At 44.7% G+C, this 20,241-nt stretch overlaps 1 protein-coding gene and 1 long non-coding RNA gene across 4 annotated transcripts in view; one reads left to right on the plus strand and one right to left on the minus strand.

Annotated features, from left to right (window-relative positions):
• LOC128887443 (uncharacterized) overlaps positions 1–5,041 on the plus strand; it is a 5,380-nt gene extending 339 nt beyond the window's left edge. The window contains exons 2-3 of the long non-coding RNA XR_008460042.1: positions 13–1,524; positions 3,665–5,041. This is a non-coding gene — a long non-coding RNA (uncharacterized LOC128887443). The remainder of the gene's footprint in view (positions 1–12; positions 1,525–3,664) is intronic.
• Positions 1–20,241, minus strand: part of LOC128887402 (syndecan) — a 159,419-nt gene that overhangs the window by 17,266 nt on the left and 121,912 nt on the right. The gene's annotated exons all lie outside the window — the stretch shown is intronic.

A 20,241-nucleotide genomic window follows, 5' to 3' on the forward strand; every position in this document is an offset into this window, starting at 1 on the left:
GATCGAAAAGAGGTGTCGTTTTTTAGGTTATACATCGCACGGTCGATAAAGTCGCAGTTGAGCAGCGAGGTTAGAGTTACCAACATCTAACAATAAATACCCAAATTAAACTCAAACTCTAGACTCTAGTCATTTCGATTTAAACTCGACATCCATCGATCTATTTCACGATCAAACGTTCAACCAACGCACATTTTAATGTTTTGAGGTTAGGAACACTTTCGGAAACAGGAAATGAAAAAATATGTCGGATACCCGCTTTCAGAGAAACGTCCAATTAATTCCGCCCGATAATTGCGAGCGTATTTTCAGTTTGTCGCGACCGCAGAATATTTCGTCGGCTGGCAAAAACTCGGTGTCCCAGCCGTTCGTGAAAACCATCGGTCTTTTTTTTCGTTGCGTGCGCTCGTCGACGAAAATCGAATGCAATGGGGCTATCTTTGTCACCGGACGTCCATCGGCATCAAAGGCCGCCGCGGAAATAATTCAAGTAAATGAAAAAGGGCTGGGAGACGCGGAGCATCGAATTGTCGCGATAGAGAGCGACGAACAGAGAGACAGATAGCGGAATGGCGGTTGAAGCAGTGTTGGCCACCTTAGATTTTTAGTACTTTTACCGAAGGTAAAAGGGGTGGTGGAAAAGGGACATAATTGAATCAATAATATTTGTTATTTTCACAGCATTAGTGTTAGTTTGTGCTTAATATTTACATAAGTCATACAATGATGGGAGCAGAAAATGTTATTTGAACCCTTTGGACTGGGATGTCCCCTCTCAGGGGAGATTAGAAGTCCAGAGGACTTCGATAAGGATTAAACAAGATAAATTCTCTGGAGCACAACATTTTCAAAGCAGCACACTTCTTTGGAGGTTTCCATTCAAAGTATCACGAACAAATAAATCAAAGTAGCGTTACAATAAATTACATGCCCTTTGTGCTACATTATTTAACACAACATGGTTCCTTTTAGCACATTCTGCAGCAAAATGGCTTCCAGTGCAAAGGGTGAATAGTAGATAACAAAGTATTGGTTGCTACAGGTTCAGGGAGATCTAAGATTGCCTGGTATAATTTTTCGGATGTTCTTAATAAATTAAGAAATATCTCTAATGTATTACCGAGGTCCCACTTGCTTCCTGAATTAATTGCGACTAAAGAAAGACCGACTCGCCAAGTTTTAATATTTAGAATATTTAGGATCATTATTCTGAACAGTGGCAGCAAAAATTCCAGAAACTTGTCGATCGAAAGACTTTGGTCACAAAGTAATCACACGGTTCGAGCCTCTGGGGCTCCGGTAGGCACCAGAAAAAAGGAGTCCATGTGACGAACTCGGATTCAATATCCCCGGTATCAAGAACCCAGGAAAGAACAAAAGGGAATCGCGCTAAAGTGTAGCCAAGAAAGCGAGGAAGAGACGGGACCAAGGAGTGGCGAGAGCTTCTCTAACCGAAAGCCCGAGGGAATCCAGAAAAACTGCGTTACCATGAAAGCCCCGGAGTCAGCAAAGGAGTAGCGTAAAGTAAGGGAAAAAACGAAAGAAGTGCATAATCGTTGGCACGGAGGGAAAAAGAGACACGGTGTCTGGGGAGGGAGGGGCAAGAAGCAGACGGACCGCGTGAAACGCATCAGGCTAGGGTTGCAATCGCGTTCCATTTCGCTAACGAGCTGGTCTGCATCCTGGGCTTGGGAGATGCGTCGAAATGCATAAAGCCAGACCACGTGGCCGCGCAATTATCGCGACGATGATTACACCGTGGTCACAATGCGCCAGACTTGGGCTGCGTTCCGAGGAAAAAGTTGTAGGCTAACCCCTTCAACGTTTTTTAATTTCTCTGTGTAATAGCTCGAAGCTGCGCCGCAGTCTTGAACCACCTTTAAAATTCCAGAACTGAAATTTTGGGTCGAGTGGAGGTAACTAGGATCGGTTTTGTAGGCTCTATTCTTCCTTCAACTTCTACACTTTCCGGGTGAGGCACGATTCTCGACTTTTTCTCAATAGAGAATCGCTACGTGCATCTAACACTTCCAGGCTAATTTGACTATTTAAACACTTTTTCTGTTAAACAAAATCTTTCTGAAAAAATTCTTTCACTTTCCAACGCTGTATCGAGGCCTTTGGACAATTGCCACTGGGCGCATCTAACACTTCCAGTCTATTCTATATAATTTGACTATTTAAACACTTTTTCTGTTAAACAAAATCTTTCTGAAAAAATTCTTTCACTTTCCAACGCTGTATCGAGGCCTTTGGACAATTGCCACTGAGTGTATCCAACATTTCCAGTTTATTCTATATAATTTGACTATTTAAACACTTTTTCTGTTAAATAAAATCTTCCTGAAAAAGTTGTTTCACTTTTCCACGTTAGATTGGGAACACCATCCTGCTCACCGTGACATGGACAAAACCGATCCTTGGGTTCCCTCGAATTTCCTGGACGACTCGAAGGAGCCGCCCACGGAAACTTGGCGGGTAAAACGTTCCATTGTCTGCGGTTTCCCCAGTGCCTAACAAAACAATCCGGAGACAAAGGATCGGAGACACCGATCGTCTCCCGCGAGAGGCTAACGAGGTACATAAAAATCGTGTGTCGAGTACCCAAGATTTTTCCGCAGAATGAGCACATTAGCCGGCTAAACATTACCGGGAATTACGCTAATGAATATCTAACCTCCACCTCCTCCCCTTCCCTCCCCCGAACGTTAAAGGGAATTATGCTAACGAAGGCGGAGAAAGTCCGCGCGTCTTCTTGCATTATCCGAGAAATACTCAAGAGAGACTCAATTTGAGAGGAAGCGGGGAGGACCAGGGGGAGGGGAATGAAGAGATATTCCAGCAAGGGTCGAATAAAAAGTGCAGCTTCCCAGAACGTGATCCTGGCTCTTATCTTTAACTTTTTGTTCCACCTCTTTGGTTTAACACTCCTTTCCGACGAATACAGAATACGTCTAGTTAAATTTTTATTCTTCCCTCCACTCTCGTCGGGAGACGAGCTCGGCTATCCTCGCCGGTTTATTTTGCGATAATTTTTTCATTCTAGACCTTCCGTTTTTGTTTTTTTTTTTTTCTTCGTCTTCTTTTATTCATCCGTTCCGCCGTCTGTGAAACGCTGCGATACGGAACACGAAACGACTCGATTTTGATCTAGCCGGGGAAATTATGCGAATGAACGCGCTCGCTTCGACATCCACTGCTGCAGCATTTACGCGAACCCTCGTGCTACATTCGAAATCGGTGCCCTTTATAGTGGCTAAAGAAAAAATAGAAATTTCAGGTAGAATTACATGAATAACCTTCGAATGACGTTGCAATCTATCGCTTTGATACAAGGTTTGACGTCAGATATTGTCAAAGTACAGTAAAGTCTTCTTAGATGCACAAGCTCGTGACTGCGTTTGTGCATTTAAGGAGACTTTACTGTACTTTGTACAAGTAAAAGTACAAATACTTTGTACAAATTTTACAAAAATTTAGTCACGAGCTTGTGTACAAAGTACGGTAAAGTCTCCTTAAATGCACAAATTCAGTCACGAGCGTGTGCATTTAAGGAGACTTTACTGTATAACGCACTTCACCAATCTCGGAGCAAATATAAATTCTAGTTAAAATTGACCGCAAGTGACCTTGAAATCTATACTAAATCTACTTCTAATTGCAGGTAATCGAGGTTATCCACCGATGAAAACGCGACCGTGCGCTAAGAATCGCGAGGACAAAGGAAATGCAAATAGCGAAAATGTTCATTAACTCTACCGTTACAAAGCGAACACGAAACTTCGCTAAACCGAAGTCTTTGCCTTTGTCTACGCCCTTTGGAGACCCGTGTAGTTCTTTTGAAGTACACAGCAACCCTGCACGGAATTACCTGGCCGCCCGCCACGAGAAACAAATAAACGCCGAGGTGAATTAAATACGTCAGGCGAACGGGTCATTTATAACCTAAAGAGAAACTAGAAACTGCACCGCTTTACCTCCGCAACGACATCGAACACATCCACAGAGCAACCAATTGCTACCAATAACGACTGCAAACGTATCCTCGGATCTTAGAGAAGCCCTGAGTTATTAAACATTTCCTCGTACACAGCCTAGATTAATTTTTAGATCCGCCTTGCGCCCCCAACAACGTCAAACATCCTTGAAGAAACCAATCCGTCCCCCTAAATTCAAGAGGGCTAGGATCCCAGCCGCAACGGATCATAGAATTAATTCGATTCCCCCTCGCCTTCGTTGTACCGTCGAAGCAGAAAGAAAATGGGGACAAAGGGTCCTTGGGTAAAAAGGACTAGGAGGATAGGGTTGAGAAGGGCGAGGGTCCCCTCGCGAAGAAACATCAACCCGTTGGACTCCAGAGGGCGTAGGGACCAGCTTCTCCGCATGCTAAGCGACGAATTAGGCAAATATTTCCCCGCGTCGCTTGCGGACACGCGTAAAAAAAAAAAAAAAAAAAAAAGAAAAGAATCCATTTGCCTTTCGTTGGGGTGGATCGACGACCCTCGGCGACAAAAGAGCGCGTTTCGGCCCTCGAGCCCCTAGGTCACCCCTTCGATAGCGAAACCCCTTTCCTCGGCGTTCGTCTTTTTGACACTTAATTACACGTAGCCGGCGTTACTTATCCATCCGTCGTCGACTCGGATTCACGCTATAAATCGCGGTTTTCTTCGCGCGGAGGCTGACTCGGAGGTAGGCGCGAGGTTAGCCGGGTTCTAGGCTAGGAGTAAATCTCTCCAACGTGACGCGACGCGGAAATATTCCTCGAATATCAGGAATTTCACGGCTTCTTAGAAACGCGGCCGTAATAGAATCTTTTGATAAAAATTCAATCTCGGCGGTGACGAGAGCCGCGTCGACGCGACGCCATTTTCTCGCAGGGATGAGTCGCGTCATGGCGGACGACGACTTTTTGGCGGGAGAGTTGGTAATATGGTTCCCGGGATAATACTTCGTAGATACGTGCGCGAGAGAAGCGGAGAAAATTTTGAAACTAAAATTCTAAAATTTAGCCTGGTATAAGGAATGTCAAAAGCGACGATACTATTATTATTGACGTAATAATAATTAATGCGTGTCCTCGAGCGGGTTTACGTATCTCCCAACTCTGTACCAATGCATTTTCTTTTTATCCATCTTTTTACCATCCAACCTCCTTCGCGTTTTCTAGATCCTTCAATATTTTCCTCCCTCTTTCGTTTACTGGTTTCTTCTTAACATGTAACTTCTCTTCATGTAACAATAATTTTCTCCAAAAAAGTACAATCCCGACATTTATTTTCACCCAACCGCGGCTTAATAATAAATCTCTCGAGGCTTACTGTTTGCCAATATTTATAGTGAAAATACCCAGATAAAATATTCAGCGGCAAGCCAGAGGGAAGTAGATTGTTTTTTTTTTTACGCCGTTGAATTATTAATGGCGAGCGTACGTACGCGTTTTCAATCAGTTTTAATCCGCGGAATGAAAGGAAATCAATAATGATAATTCACGAAGGAATTAAACGCCGCGAGTGAATTATTTTTGAATACGCTTTCCAGTCAATGGAACGAATTACACAAAATGCGGTATAATTTCTATAAACCTGGATGATTTATTCGATTCGTTGGCAGCGACGTCCGACGGCTGAACTAAAAATTTGTCCGTATTAGCATAAAAGCGTCGGAGTCATTGCCGATCGAATCACGTATTCGAACGGACATTCTGTCGATAGGAAGTCGAAACGCGTAGGCGTGTCTCGACTGGCGTGGATAATATTTAAAGAAATATCGTAAATTGATGATATCATTTATCTTTTGGTACAGAATTACTTTGTATATTAACCCTTTGCACTCTGGAAGTGACTCCCAGTCGAACGTGGAAGTTACGGGTTTGATGGGCGATATTCGTCAGAAGTTCCACGTGTTGTTCGTAATAAGATAGATGTTCTTGTTTATGACCAGAACATGGAAGTGTTACGGGTTTGATGGGCAATGTTCGTCAGAAGTGACTCTCAGTCACCGCCAGGTGTTCTTTAGGTTTAATTTCTTTGGAACTCGAGGTGCCAATAAAATGATTGTCGTTGAGGCGAAGGTGAGCTGATTCTCAAATCTCAAATTAGAGATCTAATTTTCGAAGCCAATACAATCTTAGCATCCGTGGCAATAGAATGCTAAGAAAGCATCTCGAGTTGCTGGTAGATACCGGAAAACAATTAACCTCGAGCGCAAAGTGTTAATCGAAGGAAGAAAGAATTCAGGAAGAAAGAATTCAGGAAGAAAGAATTCAGGAAGGAAGAACGCCGAATTATCGCGCGAATTCGAAGGTTCCTCGATGCACGACAGTTTGATCGTCGCATGGATGTCGAAAGCAAGGATAAGACCGACCGTAGTTCGGAATGAATCCGAAATGACTCGGGCCGCGCGCGTCTTTTCAGCCCGGAGACGAAGGACTGCTCCAGAAGGATCCTCGAGGACCACCCGCGAACGTCCGTCAAAGAACGAACGGAATAAATGAATATGAAAAGGCACGCGGTAGAGGAAGGCGAGCAGCGCGAGAGAAGTGCCGGACAAATTGGCAGTCGCCGAACAAAAATAGAGGAACGGAGGTGGGGACGCGATGAAAGGAAGTCCTTCCGTCGGGATAAAAGGGATCCCGAGGATTCCATTCTTTTTGTCACTCGATGAAGTTAATCAATTCCCGAGTTCCTTTCTCGAGTACGTACGACATTCGTTCGACGACCCGCGCACGCACTTAATACCGACGGAATCGCGAATAACAGGAAGAAAGTCGAACGAGACGAAAGTTTCCTTCGCGGAGAGTTTAATGAGATTCGTGGACAATTTAATTGAAAGTAATACAGCCGATGCAAATAAAGGAGGAACAGGAGATCCCACCTTTTCTTCGGGAGAGGTGAAACGGATTGAAAGGACTTGGGTGATTCATGTTTCCCGTTAATTAAAGTACATAATAACTGAAAGGGGAGAACAAAGGGATGGGGGGGGGGGGCATGTTTGCGGAAGAAGAAAGAACGTTCGGAGGTTTTGTTGGCTCGATGAACGAGGAAGAAGCGGTTACGGTACAATGGAAAGAAGGACATTTACGTATCTGGAAGAATTAGGACCTCCTTCGCGTGGGTTTATTCCTTTCAGCTCGTCTATTTTTTTGTTTCTGTAGCGAGCACTCTAGTCTCACCAATTTTCGATCAATCGACTTGAATCTCATTTGACGTAATCACTGGCTCATCGAATGTAGCGCGAGGCTACGCACTTTACATAAATAAACCAAATCAAACGAAACCTCCGCAGAGTCGCCACCTATCGCCACCTGTCGCCACGTGTCCTGGCGACTTTGCTTACGCAATTATCCCCGCGTAATTGCGCTTCGTTAGCGGGACCGTCGATAACGAATCGAAGGCTCGTCACTCGATTCGAACAAGCCTCTCGTGTTTTCCGTCCGCGTTCGCTCTTTTTCTGGCCGACCTCAGTCGTCGACCAACCCTCGCCTATCAAGGCCAAACTCGAAACAATGCGGCCAGGTCGAAGTCGGTCGGTGCTTTTTATTGCCCCGAGCAGAGCGTGTCGAAGACGCGCGGGCCACGAATCGGCCGTGTGGCGTAGGCAACTTCAATTCGAGACCCTCGATGGCTTATTAAGGCCAAGCGTCATCGGGGACAACGACTTCCTTCTGGACCGCCCCGACGGATTCGGTAATTTTCTTGGCGCGCTCCTCTGAATTTTTCATCCCCCTCCCAAGAAACTTCCACCGATCCACCGCTCCCGGCCGCCATTGTTCTTCTGGCGTTTCATGGCAGCTCCACGAATCGAGAAATTCGATTCCGGAGTCTCTCGCTCGTCGGAGAATCGAAAGGGAGAAACAGGGCCGATCGCGCTGCGATGAAATTCAGATCCTGGACGTTCTCGTGGAATAGCGGGCGGCGGGGACGCGAGGGGAGGGTTGACGATAATTGGACGTTATTGTTTTCGTTAGATGCAGCCCTGTTGGCCATATTTCCGAGTTTCGTGGCAATGCTGTCCTACCGTCGGCGATGGATCTGGTCGCGATATTAATTTCCAACGACAGTTGTAGCTAATATTTGCCGAAATCAAGTAGGATATATTTTAAGTCATACTTTAGAGCGCACTTCGACGAAATTTCATTCGAATCGAATGGAGTTGTAGAGCAGTCGCAAATAATCGCGAAAATAAAAGATAAAATGGAAGAGGTGTTCTTTCGGATATCGATACGTCGTTAAATGTCACAGTAAATCGAATGAAAAAATTCTTGTACCCACGCCATAAATACATCAATAAGTAAACAAAATTTCGGTTCGATACCTCCAGTAGTTTTCCCGCGAAATAATCCAAAAGATCGCCCTTGTTCCTCGACCACCCTTAATTCGCTGTGACGCATGCCCGTCCGGTTGGTCATTGTCCCGCTTGAAACCGGGCATAAAAGGTTCCGCGAGCGGTTTGCAGACACTGTGTGCATCCCCCTTCGTCGCGTGTTTCTTGTTTTGGAAAAGCAATATACCGGGCACGACGTGCTCGGGCGTAAACGCGCGCACGTTCGAGCGAATTAAAGCCTCTTTTTTTTTTTTTCTGGCTCAACGAGTCCCGAGCGTAAAAAGGTTCCAACTGTTCGTTCGGTTTGCTCGATTGAACGGGCCATTTAACGCTCAATCAGACAGTCATGGTTCCGTTGCCATCCATACCCCCCCCCTCCCCCTCCCCTCTCCCCCCTCCCTCCTACCGGCGGGTGAATTCTTACGGATTATCTCGCGCGGAAGGTTGTACAATTGTATTCCCCGGTTTCCTGGTGCCTTTTGCTGCGTTTATTCTCCGCACTCTCTGTTTCGATTTCCTTTTATTTTTTTTATTATTATTCACGCGATCGACTCGAACGTAAAACGGTATCGAAAGCTGGGTACGAGGTTTGATAATGCGTATAAATAAAATAACATTTGGTTGCGATATCCAGCGGAGTCGATGGGAATTAAAATATGCATTCGACTGAGATTCATGGTAATCCAGGGGTCGGTGTTTCGTTCGATATATATATATATTTGTTTTTTTATTTACGTTTGAATGCGAAGTTGGAAGATTCGACAATCATTGGTACGTTTGAATGGCGTTCGTTTGGTCTTTATCGGATCATAGAACGTCGGATCGATTAGGTCCTGGTTGAAGTCAGCGAGGAGAATTGAAACGATTATTTGGGTACAAAGTGTGACGATGTAATTCGTTACGGATTCAATTATTAATTACTAAATATCGAACCGTGAATTATTCGCTTGAATGGGATTACTAAACGATTGCCAATATTGATGAGCGTCGAATGGTACTAATATTATCGGAAATGGTAATTAATTCTGGTAAATTCATGTTTATCGTTTGTACTCGAACGATCTGCAGAGACAACTGTTATCGAGTTTCATTGTGTTTTCATTTAAATCATTTGTGTTACGCTCGTGTTAGTATATTTTTCTTGAGAATTATTTGGGTGACATCGGCGCCAGTAGAATTGGCGCCAGTAGAATTGGCGCCAGTAGAATTGGCGCCAGTAATTACTACACGCAGAGATTCGGTACAATACACCGCCGTAGCTCCACTGCACAAGAAATTCGAGTCACCTCGACTCAACATGTCGAGGACTACTAAAGAAACAATTCTCTACCAATGCTCCACGTATCGATGATTCGCAGTCCCGATTCGACCATCGCTAACCGAACCGAAGTCACGGGTCACTAAGAAATCGTATTCGCAACGGTGCTCGCCAGACCGTGGTTCCCAAGAACGCTTCCCAGACGAAAACAATTCGAAGCTATAATTAGCGTCATTAGCGGGGAACCGTTCCTCGTTAAACCGAGGGGTTGCGTATCGCGGAGGGTAAAGGGGAGCAACGTCGGGGGATAAAAGAGGAATCGGACTCTCGAAATCTGCACAATAATTCCGGCCATTCCGGATACGGTCGTCCGACGGCCGAGCTCCGACTAAATCCTTTTCCGATTCTAGACGCTGCTTATCCGCGGCGCGTTCGTTCGGAGTTCGAGCGTGAAAGGGGCGAGTTCCGTTGAAAATCGCAGCTCTAACTAACCCTCCCCGTCCCTCTCGTTGTCCACAAATCCTCGCGGCCGCTCCACGCCCGTGAAAAAGCCCTGGAAATCCCCCCTGGCCGATATTCGATACGTTTTTCAACGATTTTACGAGCGCGGATCGAAAGTTCGAGAGGGTTCGTCGGGTTTTATACGCGTCGAATGATGAAATAAACGGGGCACGGCGAAAGAAGGACGTAATTTGGGTATTCTTTTAGGCCGATCGCACACGGGCGCAACTTATCAGTGTCAAAAACCACTCTGAAACTAGTTGCACGCGATTTAAGTAAAACAAAGATAGCAGAGTATGTAAAACAAGGAGCGCAAACGGTTTGCAACACTAATTTCAAATCGGTTGCGCCCGTGTGCGTTCGGTCGATCACTACTTGTTCCCAAAAAGGCCAGCGCTTCAGTTTAAAGAATGACGGAGAATTTTTGAACGAACGAATTTTTGAAAAAAACGCCGAATTTCCCGGTTTCCTAGGTTTTTCTCCGTTCCACGTTATATCCTTCAGTTTAAAAAATGACGGAGAATTTTTGAACGAACGAATTTTTGAAAAAAAAAACGCCGAATTTTCTGACGATTCCCGTCCCATCCAAATGAAATTTTCTTCACTTAATCTTCAAAGTCAGAGGATATATCCTACCCCAATTCGCGGGGACCTTACCCGGTAAGTATTACAATAATTAATACAAAACTGGACTCTATGGACAGCGTTCGCGAAACGTGAAATCCCTGCGAAATCCCTGGGAATCCCTCCTGGCCGATATCCGATACGTTTTTCATCGATTATACGAGCGCGGATCGAACGTGCGAGAGGTAGGCTCGCTGGGGGTGGTTTAGGGTCGTTTAATATTTCATATTCTGTCCCGTTCCGACTAGCGTCCAGGGGAGTGGCAATAGCCGGCGCAATTAGAGGGGGGGCTGATGGACCGAAACGGGATCGCCAGAGATATTGAATGGTGCGAATGGTGGAAATTTTCGGAATCAACGTCAGGGTAGGGATGTTTTCGAGCGATGCAGAGGTGGAGAGGGTTGTTCGGAGGTATATCATCGTCCGAGTTCTTACGGCTTGTTAGCGTCGACGCCTTTCGAGGTTGTTGGGAGGAAGGTTGTTCTACTTGGAAGTTTACGCTCCGAGAGTTGAATAGGACTGAAATCCTTCATGGTGGGGGGCATATCTCCGTTTCCCTGATGAATACAGCTGTCACGCCGACGCAACGTCGGAGCAGTCTTCCAAGGGATCATGACTTGCATCGCGAGAACCTATCTGTTGGACGGATGATCAATTCGGAGGATGTTCCCCAGCAATTGGCTGAGGTGTCGCGTGTCAGACGATGAAGGATGACAATCGACCCCCACGTCTCCTCGCTCAAGGGTAGAATCTTGCTTGTCGAGGACCTTGGTGCGAGAGGAGGAAGGCTGGGATAGGTTCTGATAAGGAGACTATGAAAAATCACGTGGCGGTTATCCTAGAGTAACCTATACGTAATATGTATATCTTATCTTGATATTATACAGGGTGTCCCAAAAGTCGGGGAGGAGCCGGAAATGGGGGGTAGCTGAGACGATTCCGAACAACAATTTCCTTTGCAAAAATGTCGGATGGGGCTTCGTTAAGGAGATATTAAGCGAAAACCCCGACCAATCAGAGCGCGCGTAGACCGTTGGAGCGGCCGCGGTAGCGAAGGCTACGCGCTAGGCGGCAGCGTCAATGTCCTTCGATGCACGTCGAGTCACTTGTTCGCGTACAAGCGCGGCCACCAGCGCGTAGCCTACGCTACCGCGGCCGTTCCAACGGTCTACGCGCGCTCTGATTGGTCGGGGTTTTCGCTTAATATCTCCTTAACGAAGCCCCATCCGACATTTTTGCAAAGGAAATTGTTGTTCAGAATCGTCTCAGCTACCACCCATTTCCGGCTCCTCCCCGACTTTTGGGACATCCTGTATAAAGAGACAGCGTTTGTTTGTATGTACACAAGAATTTCAAAAACTATTTAACCGATTGATAGGAAATTTTAACGGTAGTTTCCTTGCTTTCTCTGGAGTAACGTGGGCTATGTTATTTCAGGAAAAATGATATCACGTCCGCGTAAAAATACGTAAGAATACGTTGAGCGGTGAGCACTCTGAGACTCTAACTCCCAACCGCTAGGTGGCTGCGCGTTTATACCAACCCGAAAGAGACCTCGCAAAGTTTGCATAATATATACGAGTTCGTTTCGTCCGGTGAATCGTCCATTTTGGACGTGACAAAGAAATGTTATATATTCCGACACACGTTACAATAAATTCAAATTATGCGATACGATACTATGATACTAGTTAATATTATAAAGAAGAGTAAATCTTGGTTGTAGTGTAACTAATTCTACAAATTGTCGACTAATAAAAAAGCTGCGCTATCCGTTAGTAACAAAGGCCACGTATTTTATTTTGATAAAAATAAGATTACCGGTTGGAGATCCGAATATTAGATGAACCGAGAAAAGTAATGTCGTTTCTGTGAATCTCGATACTTCATTATCAATCATCAACTCATTGATTTTTTTTCAACCATTCGGTATTGAATATTTGCACACTGAATGGCAAAAGGTTGTTGATAACGAGGATAATTACGTAATCGATTAAAAATAGAAATGTATTATGAACGTATTTATCTGAATTTAATGTAAAAGAAATGACATTACTTTTCGGTACACGTAATATTTGAATGAAGTTGCGGGCCTCACGATGCTTAGCATCGATTGAAACGTCTTAGTTACGAAAAACGAGAGACAGTCACCTAGCGAAGAACATAGAATAAAAATAGTGTTCCGCGCGAGTGAAATATTAGGCCAAACATTTCGTTCAATTCGTGGTTGCCTGCACACCTCTCACAAACGAGGAATCATGGAGTTTGCCAAAAAGACGAAGAAAGATCATAAAACAAAATGGACAATATGATATATATATATATATATATATTAAATATACTTCCTTGTCTAAGAAAAATTGCTGTTTATTTCTCTACCTAAAATTCCGACGAACTTTCCGGCCAACCTAATATATAATACATTTGAAATCCTCGTTAAAATCGAGCCTCGAGACCAGGAATTACCTGGCTGCCGGCGTCTCGTTCGCAGTAATTGCGATTCTCGCGCGAGCATAAAGGAAACAAGCGAGGACAGGAGAGAAGAAAAAAAAAAAAAAAGGCGCGAAAGACACAATTGCCGCCTACAAAAGCGACTACTGGCTAATTTATGCGATAGTTCGACATCCCACGCCAATGTTTAGGGGCTGACTGCCGTCTTCCCTTTCCGCCTCCGTTCGCTGTCTCTCTCGCCCCTCTTTCTATCTCTTCTGTTGCAGAGGCTCGTAGGGGACAGGAGGGGCAGAGTTGTGAATCAATACAAGGGCCACCCTCCCTCGACTACTTCTAGCGATGGCTTCAAGACGCTTCGTGTCCCTTACGAATGTCCCTTGCAGCCTACGGACAATCCGATAAATAATAAAACGCCTACTAAACCCTCTCGATACCAAAAACAAAACTATATACGTCGAATTGAGTAACCTACTCCTTTTCGAAGTCGGTTAATAAGCATCGAGGTATCCCAGGAAGATGTCACGTGACCTATGTCCTATTACAGTTTGCCTATTACAAGTGTACTCCTATCCAGAACACCCGAGAGCTCGAAGCTTTATTTACTTTAACGTTCCAAGTACCGAAAGGCACTTTAACCTTGTTTACCTCAACTCGTCGCCTCTGTTAAGGGCATTTTCTCCCGTGTTACTCCCTACCGCCGGACTTTAGCGCATCGTCAGGGTTATAACCCTTCCAGTGAACCAACACAATCGTCGAAAAAGGCCGGCCGGCGGTTAGGGTCGAGTCGTCGCGCCCCTAAGGCTTCCTCGGTGTCCATCGTAACGAATCGCACACACGCACTCGCGTAAGTGGCAACCACCCCCGAGCCCCGCGGCGAAAAATTTATCCGACCACCCCCCCCCTCTCCCCCCCCCCCCCCTGAAAGCGAAGGATCCACGCAAGGATCTTGACTTTCGTCGCGCAGGGTGGAAACCCGCGCAGAAAGAGGAAGGATCGATCTCGCCACGGGGCGAAACAGACGGTATCATTCTGTCGGAGGGAGGGCGAGTGTTGTCGCGATAGGGTGCCGATCCGGAGACGGTAGTTGTCATTTCGGGTCCTTGGATACAACGTTCCTTGGCGAATTTCGGAAGGAAGTTTTGAAGTAAAGGCGCGAATGAGTACGTGGCTCGCACACGTGGATCACATTTTGAGGACGGAGTCTTCATAGTAATACGAATCGAAAAGTATTTTACTGTTTTGGGATCGGAGGCTTCGTTACGGAGATAGAATCGGTTGAATTCGACGCTTGTGAGTTTTGGCGCGCGCTGCTCGAGTCCCAATCAGCTGACTGCGCGCGCTGCTCGGGCCCTAATCAGCTGTTCGCGCCTGTACGCTTCGACTGCTAGTATCTCGATAACCAAGCTTCAGATCGCAAAATGGCGAAGGACTTTTCGATTTGCTTTAGTGCGATGATTTGATCGCCAAGAAAGAATCCTATATATTTAATATATGTATGAACAGCTTGCATATGAGACGGTGACTGTGTCTTCATGGTTAGAGGGCTTTAGAAAGTAATTCATGGAAGTATTAATCCCTTTTCCAAGTTGATATTATATATAACAGCAGGCTGAACATTGTAACATGTTTTTTCTTGTCTTGGTAGGTCTACATAGTCGCATAGTGTATAATCGCATCCCTTATTGATCCAGAGTCGAGAGTACTAACTATCAGTAAGACATGTATTAATAACTTGCATATGAGACGGTGACTTTGTGTCTTCATGGTTAGAGGGCTTTGGAAAGTAATTCATGGAAGTATTAATCCCTTTTCCAAGTTGATATTATATACAACAGCAGGCTGAACATTGCAACATGTTTTTTCTTGTCTTGGTAGGTCTACATAGTCGCATAGTGTATAATCGCATCCCTTATTGATCGAGAGTCGAGAGTACCATCAGTACGATACCGTGTTGTAAGTTCCACGTGTTAACCCTAGGATACGAAGACTTTCTAATGATCCGCTGTCTATGCAAGGACGTCCATCGAGTTGATTAACGACAACTCACAAGCTAAAGTCCGGAACTGAACGATAGGGGATGCTCCAACCTCGTCGTGAGATCAGGGCACTATGTACTCTGGCCGTCCTGGGACTCCGAGGTAGTCGATTAACGATCAGCCCTTTGTACACCTCTTCAGAGTCATCGAATACTGCCTCCAATCAAGTTGTCTTGCGAGTCTCGATCCCGATCAACAAATATCTAGGGCGTGTACCCCTTTGAACGTTCGATTCCTGCGCCATAGCGTCTCTTCCTCTACCTCTTCCTCTGAGTGGCCTTGAGTGGCCGGTTGCTGTAGAAGCGACCATAACGAAAGTAGCTGCAGCCAGCCAAGACAGCGGATATGCATGTCTAGGCTGTGCGCCAAATATTTTGGCCCCTCAAGGCCATTGAGTAAATCTTCCGTTTCTTCTCTGCTCGCCCTATCCTGCAATTTGTTTTTTGCAACCAATAAGGAAGCGATGAGGGGCGAGTAGGGGAGCATCTACGTGACAGCACGAGGAACCGCGAATGCTAATGTGTCCGAGCCATGTGGTCCGCCCTATAGGAGCCTCCACACCCTCCCTCGGGGATCAGCACGAGAATCCCTCGATCTGAAAGGCAAATGGATCCCGCTAGCAATTCGGCGATCGACGCAAGCATGGCGTCGGTGACGCTATTTTATGAATCGGGGCCACTAGGGCTGTTTCGGATAAAACGGAACGTCGCGAGGGTGCAATTAAGGTTTTCTGTCCCACGAAGCGAGCGTCCTTGGATAGATAGAATATTTGGGCAAAGAGATGGGCAAAACCCTAGGCTTCGAATAAATCCGAATAAGTTCGCCGATGTGTTTGTCTCGTTTGTTTCTCTGGAAAACGTTTAAAAGAGGAAACAGGACAAACATATCGGCAAACATCAGATTTATTCGAGACCTAGGGGTATTGCCCGTCACTGCCTCTTACATAGAACAACTGCAGTAGCAGTTCTGCGTAGTAGCAGAGCTCTGGTTTCAATCAGGCGAACAGATGAATCTCCATTAATTCCCAACGTGCAAGCCGGTTCCCCAAACAATGCAATTCCTGAATCACCGAGGCCTTGATCAGCCGAAACATTTGGCGCTTGGATCGCCGGATAAAGCCAGCGGAGAGAGACGAGCCAACGGAATACGCTTCGCCCGTCTACTCGGAGCTCATGAGAAAATAAAGATCGACGATAAAGCCCCGGGTTCTCGACGGTATATTTACAAATACATCATTCATGCGCCCCCCCCCCCCTTCTTCACTCCTGGAACGGTTCCGAGGATGCGCGTAAGTTTGAAGTCTCCGGGCGAGGTTTTTGGCTCTTCTGGGCCGAGCATAAAGCACCATCTTCTTGGCTTTGGGATTCTTGGCTATCGTGACTTGGTTGTCCTTCTTCTTCTTCGTCCTCCGTCTGGCAGCATCGATCCCGCCTGAGAGACGATGGTGTCTGGCACCCAGAATACAGCCCCGCGGTAATTACTTCTTCTCTTCGGACTTCCAGGCAGACTTTCCTTTGTCGTTGGCGGGCATCGCGCGGTGAATAGTGGTCCGTAGGCGACAGGATCGGCCGGAACACGTTGCTGGGGATCTCCAGTGGAGATTCTCCAAGGCTGAAAGCGTTTAACCGCGAAGATGAGTGCGTGTCTTGGTCGGCTTGGTGCCGCCGACACGTTTGCTGCGAAGTTCATTGTTGGCAGAGGTGTATATATATCTGAGGTTGGAGAGGTGTGCTGGGGAACGTATCCTCTTACTCTCATCTCGCTTTATCCATTGTTTCCTGGTTGGTTATCTTGGTCGCGGAAGTCTGAAGATCTTCCTGGTTGTCGGACGAGCAGAATTGGCAGAATTCTTGGTCTTCTGGTGTAGTTTATTTATCGTTATTCAAGTTGATAGGTAAATTGTTTGTATTCTTCTAGGAAATCGAAAAGAAAAATTGTACTAGGGCACGGGAGATTCGAACTTGGGACCCTGGGATTCGTAGTCGAGCGCTTTAGCCAATGGACTATAACAGCACTCTGTACCAAATACCTAATGAGTACTAATAAGCTAATGTTAATGTCAAGGGTAGTTTAAGGCTTCGATGTACGTTGATTTAGGATGATTAATTTTAAGTTTAGTGTGTAAGATTTGAGTATGGTGGTATGAGTGAGGGTGTAAATGGTTTAGTGGATTGCAATCCAAGTCCACTTCGTGGCTTAACCCTTTGCGCTCGAGGCATGGTTCTTCTATAGAATCAAATCCAGTCCATTTTTATAACAAATTTCTGTAAAAGCAAAAGCTCTACTTCGAAAAGAAACATCTATGAACATTCGTGACTCAATGAATTATTGTTTCAATTTACAACTACCTGTATTCCGATATAAGTAAAATTGAAATTGTACGTTCAAAAAGTCACTTTTAAATTACGTATGTCGCCCTAGAGGCGCCATTCGTGCGTAAAGGCTTAGAAGCTGGAATAAAAACTATATCAATCTACTAATAAGCTAATAAAACACCTAGTAAACCGATCTCGATTAAAATTGCAACGGAAATAAATTTCGAAGTCGACGGCTTGTTCATCATCCGCGTTACACTCGAAGCCATCGCTATATGGATCGCGTACAGGTCGCAAACAGCACCCAGGGGAGACCTGGTGAAATTTTGCGCGTGTAAAAATGGCGGACGATGGGCGTTAATCGGGTCTTAATGTTCCCGGATAAATTGAATGAAATTAATAGCCGCGCGATCGAATCGGAAAAATGGCGAATCTCATTTCGTTGATAATCGTTATCGAGCGTCTCGCAGGGCTCTACGTCGCGTTATTTTCATCGCGAACATCGAGCCGGGCGTTCATTAGGGAAAAGCGGGCGGGCGGGCGGGGGGCGGGGGGGGGGGGGGGGAGGGAATTGAATTCAGCGGATGAGAAAAGAGTAGCGAATTCTAATCCGATGCTGTTGTAACGTTTTCGGTGGCCGATACAGCGAACAGGAAACGAAGACGATACTTTTATATTCTGACTTACGAATCGTACAAATTTTGTTTCAATTTATGTGGAACAGATGAACGAAGCGTAACAATGTTTTAATTGGCTAATTACCTGACACGAGGAGGCGTTGTACTCGCTCGCATCGATTACATCCCCGACAAAATAATTTTCATTCAGCGCGCAATTACTCAAGCCCTCGATATGCGCACTGTTAATCGGCGAAGCTGTTGGAATTTCAATTACCGACTGACCGTCGACGATTCCTTTCAACTGTTATTACGGAATTAACTTTTGAAATTGTTTTAACGTCGCCGCAACGAAATTGCCCTTTCAAGTATACAGGAACCATTACTGCGAAGTTCGCGATTGAAATCCATCGAGATTGTTATAGGAGGGGTAAACATTGAAATTAGTACGAATCATTGATTTAACCGTGGCAATCATCGGTTTTCATTAAAATCGTGCACGTTCGAAATTCACTGTGCAGTACGGGCGACACGTACAGAGTGTACCGTTTAAATTCTTCCCTGTAATACCTTGAATACCCGCTGCATATAATTGTTAAAATTTGTCATGGTTAAAGTATCGCGTTAACGTTACGTAAAGTGTTACACGATTTTGACGAAACGATACTTGGGCATCCACGTGTTCCGACTCGATTGCATTGTTACCGGGAAACGGAAAACCGTTCCGAGATGGCTCGTGTAACGTTACACCGATCGACTGGTCGATCGAGCAAGTGAAAATGCAATCGACGTTTCAACCAGCGCTCGAACACAATGCGCTGCCTTGCTCGATGTTCCGCGGCGATTACTCGAAAAATCGTCGCGCCTCGAGTGCTCGCAATTTGTTTCGTTCGTCGTGTTTATTAAAATTCGTTTGAAATCGACAAACCCGCGGTGTGGTATTAATGAATTATTCGAGAATTCGGCGTGACTATAGAACTCCTTGTTCGAAACGAGACACGATAATTGATCGGACTAAGGAAACAAAGTCGTAATTGATAACGTCAGTAATTATTTCAAAATTGAAAATTACTTTTCATTAATTTTGTCGAGGTATGCCTCAGTTTACTTCCGCTGTTTTCTATTAATTAAATGAGGAATATTTGCGGTACCATGAAACTGAATCTCTGGCTAATGTAACATTGTTTTTTCGATCGGTATGTTTGCACGTGGTAATTACTGAACCGCGCCAGGAAACGCTTGGGAGCGGAAATATTAACTTTTACTCGTCGAAAAATGTTGGTACACGGACCGATCCAACTGATAATTCTCTGTAATGGAATTTTTAATTCACCGTTCGCGAGGTGGGCAGCCCCGAGGGAAATGTTAATTATGTTATTTATATGTCGTGCGCAAAATCGACTATCGATTCTCCTACCGTTCATACTGCGACTCGATTTTTCGTTGCATTTCTTTCGCGAGAAATATACAATTTACATTTGCAACTGTATCAAGCTGCAATTACATCTCGTACGTGTAATTGAAACAGCAATTCCAGACAGCAATTGAATTGTATATTGCAATTACATTTTGTATATGAAAAAGCAATTACACGGTGTAATTGAAAAGGCAAATTCCATTTTGCAATTGATACTGTAATTCCATACAGGAATTGATTTATATACAATTACATTTTGTAATTGAAAAGGCAATTCCATTTTGCATATGGAACAGCAATTCCATACAAAAATTGCGTTACATATTATAATTATATTTTGTAATTGAAAAAGCAATTACATTTTGTAATTGAAAAGGCAATTTCATTTTGCAATTCCATTTCGCAATTGAACAGCAATCCCATACTAAAATTGAATTATATATTATAATTACATTTTGTAATTGAAAAGGCAATTCCATTTTGCAATTCTATTTCGCAATTGGAACAGCAATTCCATACAAAAATTGCATTATATATTATAATTATATTTTGTAATTGAAAAAGCAATTACATTTTGTAATTGAAAAGGCAATTCCATTTTGCATATGGAACAGCAATTCCATTTTGCATATGGAACAGCAATTCCATACAAAAATTGCATTATATATTATAATTATATTTTGTAATTGAAAAAGCAATT

The sequence above is a fragment of the Hylaeus anthracinus genome, unplaced genomic scaffold (genome assembly GCF_026225885.1).
Source record: "Hylaeus anthracinus isolate JK02 unplaced genomic scaffold, UHH_iyHylAnth1.0_haploid 0, whole genome shotgun sequence".
Classification (NCBI taxonomy): domain Eukaryota; kingdom Metazoa; phylum Arthropoda; class Insecta; order Hymenoptera; family Colletidae; genus Hylaeus; species Hylaeus anthracinus.